At 36.1% G+C, this 12,500-nt stretch overlaps 1 protein-coding gene across 1 annotated transcript in view; it reads left to right on the plus strand.

Annotated features, from left to right (window-relative positions):
• Positions 1-7,471: 7,471 nt before the first annotated feature.
• LOC115219774 (probable G-protein coupled receptor No18) overlaps positions 7,472-12,500 on the plus strand; it is a 293,273-nt gene continuing 288,244 nt past the window's right edge. The window contains exon 1 of the mRNA XM_029790028.2: positions 7,472-9,461. The gene's annotated coding sequence lies outside the window, so the exon portion shown is untranslated. The remainder of the gene's footprint in view (positions 9,462-12,500) is intronic.

Here is a 12,500-nt window from a genome sequence, read left to right on the forward strand (position 1 = left end):
AGATTCAGTTACATTCTTATAACTGTAGTTTTCGGCCTGGAGAAGCCCTTAGGCGATGCCCAATTCTTCTCACCTCCTCGCTGTACCTTACGGTCTGAGCCTCTCTCTTTTACTTTTTTCCTTTGCTCCAGACGAAGCGAGCTCTTTCTGCTGCCTCTTCCAGCAGCTCTTTTCTCCACTTCCTGCGACTTCCAAGGCTGTCAACATCGCAGGAACTTATTTTTGACAAGATCCTGCATGCTTTGTCAACTGGAAATGGTCAGAATTTTTACTTCACATAGTTTATCTACAGTTTGAGTGAAAAAGAGAAAGAAAGAGGGAGAGAAAATTAAGGTTCCTGTTTAGAGTATATGTTTTCATTAATGAGCGTTAACTACAGTATTAGAGTGCTTTAGCTCTTATTTCTAGCAACATGGGTATTTCCTAACGCCCTAGTCATATTTCGTGACAGTTGTAATTCTCCTTTGGTGAAGCGTTACAAAATGTTGCTTATATTAATTGTATATCTATCTATCTAAGGCGGCGAGCTGGCAGAAACGTTAGCATGCCAGGCGAAATGATTAGCAGTATTTCGTCTGCCGTTACGTCCTGAGTTCAAATTCCGCCGAGGTCGACTTTGCCTTTCATCCTTTCGGGATCGATTAAATAAGTACCAGTTACGCACTGGGGTCGATATATAATCGACTTAATCCGTTTGTCTGTCCTTGTTTGTCCCCTCTATGTTTAGCCCCTTGTGGGTAATAAAGAAATAGGTATTTCGTCTGCCGTTACGTTATGAGATCAAATTCCGCCGAGGTCGACTTTGCCTTTCATCCTTTCGGGGTCGATTAAATAAGTACCAGTTACGCACTGGGGTCGATATAATCGACATAATCCGTTTGTCTGTTCTTGTTTATCCTCTCTGTATTTAGCCCCTTGTGGGTAGTAAAGAAATAGGTATTTCGTCTGCCGCTACGTTCTGAGTTCAAATTCCGCCGAGTTCGACTTTGCCTCTCATGTTTTCGGGGTCGATGACTTAAGTAGCAGTTGTGTACTGGGGGTCGATATAATCGACTGGCCTCCACCCACTAAATTTCAGTCCTTGTGTCTAGAGTAGTACCTATTGATTATATATATATATGTTTCTATTAATTATATATTCTTTTACATGTTTCAGTCATTTGACTGCGGCCATGCTGGAGCACCGCCTTTAGTCCAGCAAATCAATCCCAGGACTTATTCGTTGTAAGCCTAGTACTTATTCTATCGGTATCTTTTGCCGAACCGCTAAGTTAGTGGACGTAAACACACCAGCATCGGTTGTCAAGCGATGTTGGGGGTGACAAATACAGATACACAAACATATACACACACATGCATGCATATATACATACATACATACATACATACATACATACATACATACATACATACATACATACATACACACGCACACACACATATATATATATATATATATATATACACGACATATATATACGACAGGCTTCTTTCAGTTTCCGTCCACCATATCCACTCACGAGGCTTTGATCGGCCCGAGGCTATAGTCGCAGACACTTGCCCAGGGTTCTACGCTGTAGGACTGAACCCGGAACCAATGTAGCTGGTAAGCAAGCTACCTACCACACAGCCATTCCTGTGCCTGTCCGTGTGTGTGAGTACGTGTGTGTAATATTTATTCTTCCTGCCTATCGTAACCATAGGTAACTTGAAGTGTTTTGGTGTGTTCACCTGTTGCATACACGAGTCAGCCTGCATTTGACCGCAAACCTGTGACAGTCAGTGCATATGTGCACGCGTGTTCGTGCGTGTGTGCGTCTGCGTGTATAAACGTCCATAGTTATATATAAATTCGTAGAGTGTGTGTGTGTGTGTGTATTCATTTCTGTACGTGTGATTCCGTGTGTCTATGTGTCTGTGTGTCTGTTTGTATTATGTTCATTTATAGAACAAGATTTCTCCGTCTTCTTATGTGTTGTCTTCATGGATTTCCTGAAGAAAGAAGAAAACAAAAAAACGGTACTTTACCAAAATATTATAACATTAATTAATTCAAAGTTGTTGTTGTTGTTACTGCTTTACTAACGCTATTGTTACTACTACTGCTGCTGCTGCTGGTAATGTTGTTTTTGTTGTTGTTGTCGTCTTAACCTGTAGTAGTCGAGAAAGAGACGGTCGTGACCACCACATTTATTTATTTATTTATTGGGATATACTGATGGGGCGACGGAAATATTCAACGTATTGTCGTTTACCTTGTACATGACGCAATCATTGCACTGTGGCCATGCTGGGGCACTACTTTAAGTGATATAGTCTAACAAATGCTCCCGCAGTACTGAGTTTCTGAAGTCCTTTATTTATTCCATCAATCTGTTACAGCAAAGCTGCGACGTAAACAAACCAATACCTGTTGTCAAACGCGGAGGATCAAACACAAACATACAAAACAGACACACACACACACGCAAACAAATAGCTAGATAGATAAATAGATAGAAAGATATGTATACGATGGGATTCTACAGTTTCCGTTTTCCAAATTCACTCACAAGACACTAGTCGGCCCGTGATTAAAGTAGAAGACAGTTGATTCGGTACTGATTAATGTGTTCGAAACTGGAACCACAGGGTTCTAAAGAGAGCCTCTCGCCTTTCGCTGCTGTTCCTATCTGGTATGGTCGAGTGGTAAAGAATTTGACGGACCGAAATAAGCTTAGAATAAGCAGGAATTTTCCCAAAGTTTCTTTAATATATATCCATTTCTCGACGATATGGGAATAATAAAGCAGTTGGTAATACAATGCTCGTTGCGTCACCGAATACGTTGTCATATAATATCTCCGTCACGTTACGGGCAATACCATACACTAATCCACCCCTCATACATGCACACATCTGAATAACTGTAGATAGGACGACACATCTTGAATACAAGCGATACACACACACACACATTTGTTTTATTAATATTTTATAGAAGCAACAGAATGACACAGGGCCCGAGGCTTTCGTGCGTTTGCACTTATCCAAGTTACGAAACGCAGGAAACTCTTGGCCCTTAACTAACTCTGTTGCCCTTAAATATTGGTAATCTCACACTCTCTCTCCCTCTCTCGCTCTCTCTCTCTCTATCTATCTATATATATATATACATATATATATATATATATTATATATATATATATACATATATATTATATATGTGGTGACCCAGCATGGCCGCGGCCTTCGGGCTAAAACATTTTTAAGGATTTAAGGATATATATATACACACACATACATATATACATATATTCTTTTCTTTTATTTTATTTTTTTATTTGTTTCAGTCATTTGGCTGCGGCCATGCTAGAGCACCGCTTTTAGTCGAGCAAATTGACCCCAGGATTTATTCTGTGTAAGCCTAGTACTTATCCTATCGGTGTGCCTTGCAGAATCACTGAGTGACGGGGACGTAAACACACCACCATCGGTTGTCAAGTGATGTTGGGGGGGGGCAACATATACACAGACACACACACACACACATATATATATGTGTGTGTGTGTGTGTCTACCAAATCCACTCAGAAGGATTTAGTCTGCCCTAGGCTATAGTAGAAGACACTTACCCAAGGTTCTACGCAGTAGGACTGAACCCGAAACCATGTGGTTCGGAACCAAGCTTCTTACCACACAGCCACTCCTGCACCTATATATGTGTGTGAGTGTGTGTGTGTGCCTTTGCCTTTGTATGTGTGTGTGTATATGTGAGTCTGTATGTATTTGTGCGTGCGCATGCTTATGTATGAATAACAGCAGTTACGGAAATACTACATATATTCCTCTCTTTATGGTATTATTAGAATCGTTAGTTGCCGGTTGAAATTCTTAGCGGCATTTCGTCCGTCTTCACATTCTGATTTCAAATCCCGTCGCGGTCGACTTTATACTTCATCCTTTCGGGGTCGATAATATACGTACCAGTCGAATAGTGGGGGGGGGGGCTCGATGTAATCAACTTGAACCCCATCCCAGAAATTTGTAAACGTTACCCTGAAATTCGTTTGTAAATGTGTTTGTGTGTTTATGTATGTATCCACATGTATACGTAAATATAATCTCTGTGTGTGTGTGTGCGTATGTATATATATATAGGTATGTGTATGCATGTATGTATTTTTGTGTATATATTATATATATATATATATATATATATATATATATATAAGAGAGAGAGAGAGAGAGAGAGAGAGTAGATAGATAGATAGATAGATAGATAGATAGATAGATAGATAGATAGATAGATTGACAGATAGATAGATAGATAGATAGATAGATAGATAGATAGATAGATACATATATACATACATACATACATGCATACATACGCGCGCACACACACCGTGCGGCTGCATGTTTTCTTAGGAAGATTTTGCGAGAGGAGTTTACTGACTTGAAGCACATAGTACTTAATGGTAGTAGTAGTAGTAGTAGTAGTAGTAGTAGTAGTTGTAGTAGTAGTAGTACTTGCAGTAGTGGCAGCAGCAGCAGCAGTCTCTCTCTTTCTCTCTCTCTCTCACGCTTTCTCTCTCTCTCTCTCACTCCCTCCTTCTCTAAACTCAACAGACCTCCTTGCCCCCACCGCACTCATCTTTGTAAGCTATCGCATAGCAATCCTAATGCATGAAACGCGCTTGACTCTGCGTTGATGTACGTTCTCGACTCGTCGAATCGAGGATCCTGTTTCGATTCCCAGATAGAACCATTTCATTTCATTAATCCCGATTATAGGTTATAGAAAAAAAAAACTCAGGATTATCGTATAAGGTGAAAATCAAATACATCATTCATTATATGTAATTATATTTCTTTCTGTGTTTTTTTATATATATATTAATTGCTAACGTAGATGAAGGCGAAGTTCAGTGGTTAAGACGGTCCCTTTGGAAACTTGTAGTTTCGAGTTCAATTCTACGATTCATCACCTTAAACAAGTGTCTTCTACTACGGCCCCGGGGCGGTAAATGCATTACAAGTGAATTAGGTAGACGAAAACTGTGTGGAAGCCCGACGTCTATATGTGTGTCTATTGTCTATGTGTATTGTGTGTGTGTGTGTGCGCGCTCGATCAAATATGTACATATGCCTATATTTGTGTTTATGTGTCCGTTTGTCCTGTGCCCTATTTATCTTGACTGGTTAACCGTTTCACTCCCCCCTCTCTCTCTATTCCTTTTCTACACGCATATGCGCGCACACACGCACTCACAGACAAGGCATGCATACTGCAGACATACATATATATATATATATATATATATATATATATATATATATATATTATATATATATATATATATATTTTGTGTATGTAAATATATATATATATATGTGTGTATACGCATATATATATATACATGCATATATATATATATATATATATATAATATATATATATATGTATGTATTTATGTATATGCATGCATAAATACATAGATACATGTTTAAACATGGCGATTCGAGAAAAAAGACGGCAAAATATCTGATTTGAAAATTTTAAAAGAAAATAGCGAAAACAAACGTAAATGTTGGGAGTTGACGTCTTCGGTTAACCCACGTCAAGGTCCTGCCCCAGCATGGCCGCAGTCTAATGACTGCAACAAGTAAAAGACAAGCAGCTGCAAAGTTACATATCTCGTGGCGGGACAGAGAGGTTTAGTCGATCATACAGAACACTAGTATTAAGCTAGAATTTCTAGTACTAACTCAGCTGTCACGTAATATCTGTATCTATGTTGTTGTCAAGTTTGCGAAAGTCCGCTTGCGCATTTGAGCGCAAGTTGAGAAGTCCGCGTTAAGTGAAGCGCCGGCACTGCTATCATGCACTTTCAAAGCTCGGATGAAACAAAGAGTCTTATGGCCGAAGTGAACGGTGCTCACCCGCTAAAAATGGTATTTAGTATATTTTTCTTTATCAAAACATAATTATGTACTATCAGCTTCATTATATAATCTAATCGTAATTTGCCTCAGATCCAATAATTCACGCTGATAAAATAAAGATCAAATCAGGCTGTTGCTGTGTTATTAATAAAAATATCCTAAAGGTGCGCCAGAATCCGTAGCCCCGGCCCGATATCACACAGTGGCATAACAACAATCATACGCCACAAGATCTTTCACTTGCAACTGTAATCTTTCATTAGAACAGTATCAAACAAAACAAAAAATTACAATTGATGAAATAAGGTGTTAAAAAGCCGAGGCTGTAATGTTATAATTATTATAAAATTCTTCAAAGAATGTCCGAGAGTTTATACCTCAAATCGGACCATACTTAAAGAATAAAAAAAAATTACTTTAACAATACGGACAGCCTTTAACAAGAAAGACAACACTAAAATCAGCGATAATATTTACAAGAGAGAAAAGTACTGCAGCTGTAACAGTATTTGTAAGGATAAGAACTAGAATTTATTATTTTATTGTTTTATCATTATATAGTAAAAAAAATAGCATGAAAGGGTAACGACGACCGCAAATGTAAGTTACTGCGAGATAAGATAGATAAATAGATAGATAGACAGACAAATAGATAGATAGATAGATATATAGATAGATAGATAGATAGACAGGCAGACCGACAGACAGACAGATAGATAGATAGATAATGCATAAACGAAAGACTACATTAAGTGTAAATCCTATATGAATATAATTACATACACATATATGTATGTGTGCGTGTGTGTGTGAGTGAGTGTGTGTTTGTTCGTTAGACAGAGAAAGTGAATGAGAGAGCAGCCGGGGAAGAGAGAAAGTAAGAGAGAGACATGGAGGAGGAGAAAGGGGAAGAGAAGGAGAGAGAAGATGAGGAGGGGGAGTAATTCATTTGTGAGGCATGTCCATGTACATTATATACATACATACATGTGTGTGTATATATATATATTATATATATATATATATGTATGTATGTGTAATGATGGTGATGATGATGATGATGTAATAAATAAAATATCCACGTAGAATGTGCTATAAACATCAATAGTACCTTCTGCCTTTCCATGAATGAAAACTTCCTCAGGTTCGCCCCCCACTTGCCGCCCCCAGCCGATTCTAGACATCCGTATTTTGCTCATATATATATATATATATATATATATATATATATATATATATATATATATATATATATATATTGTGTGTGTGTGCACATACACATACACACATACACACACACACACACCACATGTATATATATATTATATATATATATATATATAAAGTTGCTTACTATGTTCTTTTCTCTTTTTTTGATTATTTTCTTAATTTGGATAATTTTTGTTGTTTTGTTTTAGTATTTAGTTCGTCCGACGAAAATCTTTAATTTCAATATTTGTTAACAATCAATTTTATTTTGTTTTTGATATCAACCCGAACTCAAAATATTTTTTTTAATAATTCCATTCCTTCCTCTCTCTCTCTCTCTCTCTCTCTCTCTCTCTCTCTCTTTCGCTTTGCTCCCTCCCTCTCTTCCACATCCTCCCTCTTTCTCCTTCGTTTTTCTCTGGACTTCTCTACATACCGTATTGCATTGCCAGTCAGGTAGATCTGTGTATGTGTGTCCGTTTTTGTCTCTGTATAAGTGCCTGTGTCTGTGTGTTTGTATGCGTGGTGTGTGTGTGTGGTGTGTGTATGTACATGCTTATGTTCAAGTGTACGTGTACATCGATGTATATTTGTATGTATGAACATATATATATTATATATATATGTATTTTCATAGGAAAGTATATACGCCTGTGCATGTCTGCGTAGAATTATGAATACCATATATTTTATCGCCATACGTATATATGTATGAATGTGCTTATATATATATGTGTGTGTTTGTGTGCATGTTGTATAGTGCCGTAACTTTTCTGTGTGTGTGTGCGTCTTAAATAATTCAATACAATATTCAGAGATCGAGTACCTACGTCGCTGCATGCAGGAGCCTGTAATATATGAATGCGTGTGCTTATGTGTGAATGAGAGTCGGCGTGAAAATATAAACACAATAATAGTTACAGATGCATGATAATAAGCAAGAAATATAATCTTCTTGTTCGCTGCCGTTGTTGTTGTTGTTGTTGATGTTGGTGTTGGTGTTGCTTATATTCTGTTTTCCGAAGCATGCTGCTAGTTTTGGTTTTCTTGCGTCACTGGAGAGAGATTTTGAAAAACGCAACAACAAGCGCAACAGCCTATGATTTCGAAAGTAAAACCGTGCCGAGTCTACAGCAGAAACATTTGACGTCACAAATGTGGTGGCAGCAGTCAGCGGGTGACTGGCAGGATTCCAGCAAAGCCATTGAAACAGTCAGTTAGTTCCTCCCAGCACAAGACATACACACTCAGAGAGAGAGAGAGACATTATTATTATTATTATTACTATAACACAATACAAACAACAACAACAAACAACAACAAACAACGCAAAAAAAATACAAACTAGCAAAAACAACACTGATAATAATAATTCTGATAATAATAATAATGATGATGATGATGATGATAATGATGATAATGTTAATAATAAAAAGAAAATAAGGAAAAAAAAGTCTATGGAATAAGAAGTATTCAACGAATGTTTTCCAAGACTTTCAACTGTTAAATTTAAATATTTATAGTTACTTCAGCGGGTTTGGCTGTTAATTACTACTTTGTTATTACAATTATCATTAAGTTTATTATAACATATATTATAAATCCAGTATAGTATAATAGAATATTCAAATTATATCATATCATATTCTATTTATACGTTGCGATATATGAAGGTGCGTCACGCTTATAAAAGCGTTGCACGCGCCGCACGTACCTACATATATACAATTTAAGAAGGCAAATCTATTCTAGATGAAACGCTTCGCTGCTTCCAATTTAAATGTGGATTTCCTTCTATTCTATATATTTTTAATATCTTATTTATTCATTTCTTTCACTTCATTAAAATATATATTACATTCCAAACTTCTAGCAACAAAAGGATGCTGAATGATATAAATATTGATAATAATGATATTACTGCTACGACGACTACCACTTCTAGTTTCTATAAATAATACTAATACACATAATAATAATAGTAACAACAATTGTAATAATAATCATTATACTCATTATTGCCGTTGTTTTTGTCACTACTATTACTGCCACCAGTGTTTCAATGAAGAGCCTAACCGAAAGAATTGCACGGTACATACTTAAAGAAACATAATCTGACAATTTTATATATATATATATATATATATATATATATATATATATATATATATATTATATATATATATATATATATACAGGAATATATGTGAGTGTGTGTGTATGTATATATGTGTATGTGTATAAAATTTCATGGATCTGTAGAGATGGAGAGAAAGACTTATTTAAGTCTGAAATTTACACTTCGCTGTCACACACAACAACAGGTAAGTTCCAATCATTCTCTCACCTTTACACTTCAGATGTTCTTTACAAAGATTGTTTTGTTTATTTCTGTTTGTATGTGTGTGTGTGTGTGTGCGTGTGTGTGTGCGTGTGTGTGTGTGTTGTTGTTGTACCTCTATACTTTGTTAGTATATATTTTTAATTATTTACCGGTATTCGTCACATGTCACGTTGAGATCATTTTTTTAATATCACCTGCAATATGTACATACACACACACACACAAACGCATATACATACACGCATACATACACGCATATATACATACATACATAGACTTATATATATATGTATACATACACGCAAATACATATATATATATATACACACACACACACACATATATATTATATATATATATGTATATATATACACCTAGATACATATACATACATACACACATATATAGATATGTATGTATGTATATATGTATATATAATCATATTACATTATATTTTGTTTAAAAGCATACACACACGCGCGTGCAAAATTTAACTAACACACACGTGAGCACGTGCACACACACACGCACACACACACACACACAAATGCGCATACATAAAAGCACCGGGAAGTGAAACTTCATGGAATTTAATGAATGCTTAGCTGAAAATAAATGAAAACCACTTCGTTTCTCCGATGGAGTTTGCATACATGCAGATATATATACGCATACATGTACAAAAGCATTCTCTCACACAGACACACACACATATTTAGAAATTATATGCTCATGCATGTGGCCATATATGTACGTGTGTATATGCATATATACTCATATGTGTAAGTGTTTGTATGAACATGTGTTCGCACTGCATACGCGCACGCGAGTGTGTGCGGTCACGGGGTACCTTCCTTTCTAAAATACTTTGATTTCATCCACATATCAACGATCCGAATGCAACATGTGTCTCTTTCGGCCCTGACATTTTATCATCATCATCATCATCATCATCATTATTATTATTATTATTATTATCATTATTATTATTATTATTATTATTATTATTATTATTATTATTATCATTATTATTTATATATTTATTCATTTATTAGTTTACTTAGAATCTCAAAACTTTGATAAAATGTTCCACCACTAAAAGTTTGAGGTGGAAACGTGTCCTGAAAGCACATCCAGTGTATTCTACGGTTCGAATCACGTCTCAATCAATACCTTAACAACAATAGCTTGTTTTTCTTTTTCACTCTTCATCATAACACTTCATCCCATGTTGACACGATATTTATTTTTCAACGTTTCTTCATCTTTCGTTTAAAACATCATAGCTGTTAACTAGTATCGGATACCTAGACTGATAAATTTGATGATATCAAAAGTTATAAACTAAACTATCGTATGTATTATCGATTTACTATATATTTACTGCCGCTGTAAACCGAGAGTTAGATATCTCATCACGTCTTGTTTCCAGCGCGGTTTCAATTCCCAGTGGATTCCATTATTGTGCTTTATGACCGCATAAACATATTTACATTTGCATACCTTCGTAAAATGAATTATGGATCCTATGTTTAATTAAGATATCTAATTAAACTACATAAGAGGCAATCTTTTTAAAAGTACATGTCGTTTCTGATAGTTAGATTTGTGGTTGTTTATCCACGGGTCAGCTCCCGTGAGCAGGACTATAATTAAAGAGCTTACAACCGTTACCACCGCATCATCTATCAAGACCACGTCTTGAAGACGTACGTCATACACTGCGTCGTTTACCTTTGGAAATTCTGCAGGTCCGGATTAGGGGACATTTGGCTACTATTACTAGAAATTCATGCTTCCACATTGTGGCTCACTTACACAATGATGATGCAACGACAAAGTCCCCTCCACTTATATTCACTGACAATGCTGAAAAGTATGGGTAAAGACATCAATAACAGAGCATCACAGTACCTCTAGGAATCGTGCTCTGCAAAATAGTATTATCATTGTCATTATCATTGGAATCGAATTTGTATTTCATCATATCGGGTCGATAAAGTAAAGTGCCGGCCTCGTTATAATCGAGTCACGCCCCACCCTTTGACTTTTGACATTCTGCAAAAATTTCAAATCTTCATCATCATCATCATCATCATTATCATCACCATCATTATCAACACCACAACCACCACCACCATCATCATCAACATCATCGTCATCATAATTATTATCATTGTGCTGCCCTCGAATGAGTTTATTGAAAAGTGGGTGACAGTTCGCGAAAATGTGTAGACCCATGAGTCGGAGAGAAAGAATTGGAGAAGGCACCTGCTCTTGAGGTTTGAGGGAAATCTCGGACAGTGGGGTTCCTCGATTATCCCTAGAGGCCTTCCTGTACCAGGAGGGCCACATTTCTATCATCCAGCTCACCACTTTTTTAAACCTATGTAGGCCATGCGTTTGTCCTTTCTTTTTCAGTGTATACCGTGCATACTTATTTTTTTCTATCATTTCATTATATATAAAACCCCATATTTTATATCTGTGTTTGTATTCTACCCCCACCTTCACTCTTGTAGCAAATAAATGAAGTCACAATTGTTACTATTATTATTATTATATTATTATTATTATTATTATTATTATTATTATTATTAAGGTGGCGTGCTGGCCGAATCGATAGAACGCCGATCATAGTACTTAGCGACGACATGTGGCCCGTCTTTACGTTGTGAGTTCAAATTACACTGTGGAGGATTTCGCTTCGCCTGTTATTCTTCCAGAATCGATAGATAGATATATCCACCACCATCCCTAACACACACATGCATGTATATTAACCAATATATATTTATATATAGATATAGCTTCATAAGTGCTCACGTACGAAACTCTGTCATCGAGTCATTCTGACTCTTGTGCTATATATTTATATCTATCTACCTATCTATCTATCTATCTATCTATCTATCTATCTATCTATCTATCTATCATCTATCTATCTATTTATCTACCTATATCTATATATATATACATACATGCATACTTGCATGCATACATACATATATGCATACAT

Source organism: Octopus sinensis, linkage group LG15 (assembly GCF_006345805.1).
Source record: "Octopus sinensis linkage group LG15, ASM634580v1, whole genome shotgun sequence".
Classification (NCBI taxonomy): domain Eukaryota; kingdom Metazoa; phylum Mollusca; class Cephalopoda; order Octopoda; family Octopodidae; genus Octopus; species Octopus sinensis.